Below are 2980 nucleotides of genomic sequence, written 5' to 3' on the forward strand. Positions count from 1 at the left end.
TATATATATATATATATATATATGAATATGCAGATTTTCCTAGAATCATTTGATCATTTGAAACTAAGTTCCAAATAAATATCAACAAATGCTTAATCATGAGTAGAGGTGGGTCCACTTTACAGTTCTATGAAATGCTGTCAGAGCAGGGATATTCAGTTTCGTATTTAAACATTGCTCCAATATTCCTTTCTTCAGTTTAATGCGTATTTTATACAGTTAATATATTGGTTTGTTTAAACAATAGCAATTCACAACAATAGCAACAATTATCCCAAAACTTTAACATTTTGAATTCACAGTAGCATTAAATACAAATAAAAACTTCTAATCGGTGTGGTATCAGTGATCTAAAGCAACCAAAAGTAAAATAATTTTGCAGCAAAATAAAGAAACAGTAATTTATAGATTTACTGTTTAAACTCCTACAATGGAAATCTTCAAGCATTAAGTGCAGAAAACAATGTCCTTTTAGTTCATGTAAAAATTAGGAATAGCAGTAAGTCCAAAATTATTTGATTTAAGACAAGAACATTCCTCTGTTTCATTCCACTATGGTATAGTTTCAAATACATAAGTTCAGAAATACCCCAAAATGCATTGTAATTGCTGAGAATGTGGCATTTTCTCTGTGTATTCCTGGTGTGAAAATAACAATTTTTAAAGTCCCTAGTATTTGTACTGGTCACATTTTACATAGGACTGCAACAGTGAGCACACACACAAATATTTAGAAGCTGTGATGTTTCACACGGAGACTGGGATGGACAGAACTCAACTCAAAGACAAAAAAAAAAGCTAATATACCAATTTGTTTTGTTATGATGACAAAATTGTGAGACATTAATGGCTTGTAGTAAAAAAAAGGGTTTTATTATGTAAAAATATAAGCAATTATAAAATATTATGCCAAGTGCAGAGAGAAGTTGATTCAACCTTACTAACTAATTCTTGACATGCTTGAAAAAGCAGTCGTACCTGAGTTCACAGGGCAATACAGTCAATTGCTTCCCATAGGCTGTGCGCTTTCAAGGGCAAGGGTGCGTTCTGTGCTGGGCTGAGGGCGGCTCACACACGCGCACCATCCACTCCACAGCCATTCACCACATCCCAAAGGACAGGCGGTGGAGCAGCGAGCTGCAAATGCAGCCTCACTCCCCGCTTTGCAATTGCCTCTTTTACCAACTAAGAAACCAGTGAAGGAGACGTGTTTTTAAGCAAATGAACGACACCAAGAAAAGAGTCAGAAAAGAGAAAGAGCGTGTCTGAGGGGAAAAGAGTAAAGAGATGAAAAAAGAGCAAGGAAAGACTATCTGCTGCATTAACCTTCCCCTCCACAGTGCCAGCATAGAGTCTTTTCTGCCCTCCTCTTTCAGCAGAGGACCCAGGGGACAGTAATGCTGAGCCCCGCTCCATTCTTCCGCCAGAATCTTTGATTTCCTATTAGGTTCCTCCTGATGGAGACTGATGGGGCGCGGAGGAAAACAAGGCTAAGGAAGAACAGACATGACGATGGAAGTTGGGAGACAGAGAAAAAGGTGGTAGGGGGCCAAAAAGAACTGAAGGAGAGTAGTAGAGAAAGGATGCAAAAACAAAGACCAAAGATGCAAATGAGGACAAAAGTGAAGAAGGTAAAAAAGTACAGACGGAGGAGGAGTACTGACTGTCCCCGTCTTCGGTACCAAAAGCATTGTTCACACCTAAGCCCATTTAGACCTGACCTTTCTCAGTTGGCAGACACGCAGACTCAGAGGCAGAAAGGCAAACTCGGAAGCAGACAGGTTGGAATGTAGACAGACAGAAGTGATAAGATCACTGCAGAAAAATAATAATAATAATAATTTTAAAAAACAAGGTAGAAGAGATTAAAGTAATGTGTAGCACTGTCAGCACGACAAACAACAAAGAAAATAAATTGATTTTCTTTAATCTCAACGAAGGAATATATTTTACACCCAAAATAGCTAAAAACAATAACAAAAATTATCATTGTTCTTTTCATTTGATAAACATTCATTTATATATATCTTGGATACATTTGTAGACTTGACAGTTTAAGAAGTCATCAGGGTATCAAAGATTTTAAAAAATGATACATTTAGAAAACCCAAAATTTAGAAACCCAAAAGTAACCTCAGTAACCTCTGAAACAAAAGCTGAAATTCTACAGGATGAGTGTCCTCAGTGATCTTTGGATTATGCACGGGCACTGAAAACCACATATCATTACCGTAACCCACGTGTCACATGTGGCCTGCATTTTGTGTCACTGTGTGACCTCCCATGAGGGCAATGTGCAGACAAAAACCCTTTGCAATAGAAGGAGTGCAAGTTCAACCAAACTGGTTTGTCACCTTACTTCTACAGAAGTTGACCTTATTGTGGAGACCAGTTTAATGCAACTAGTATCCGTACATTTGGGTAACTTGTGGTACATGTTGTAGAGTTTTGTTTAGTATTTTATGTCAAAAATATATACAAATATGTGCTAAAAACTGAGAAATTAGATGCAGATGCATATATTTCAGAAACACCCCCAAGAAACTTTTAAAGCACTTTTGCAAGGTAATGTTTAAATTGCCTTGTGAAAGTATAATTTTTCCCACAAACTTGCATGTCTTTCTGTTTAGGGATCAGCCAAGCCCAAGTGAAGTATAATAGTGAAGTGAAAAGAAAGGAATATAAGGACTTCACTTATTTTATTTTTTTACAAATAAAAGTAAGAAAAGTTTGGCATGCATTTAGATTCAACCTCCTTTACGCTATTACCCCTAAACAATATCTAGTGCAACCAGTTTCTTTCAGGAGTCACCCTCGTTATTGAATAGACCCAAATTGCATGCAATGCAATCTCAGTATAAATGCAGCTGTTCTGCAAAGACCTTTGTGGCTATAAGTAATCCTGTTGACAGCTTGCCATAAGCCATAGCCATGGAAGAAGATGCTCTGGTGAGATAAGAAAAGAAAACAACAAAATGCA

The sequence above is a fragment of the Poecilia reticulata genome, linkage group LG9 (assembly GCF_000633615.1).
Source record: "Poecilia reticulata strain Guanapo linkage group LG9, Guppy_female_1.0+MT, whole genome shotgun sequence".
Taxonomy (NCBI): domain Eukaryota; kingdom Metazoa; phylum Chordata; class Actinopteri; order Cyprinodontiformes; family Poeciliidae; genus Poecilia; species Poecilia reticulata.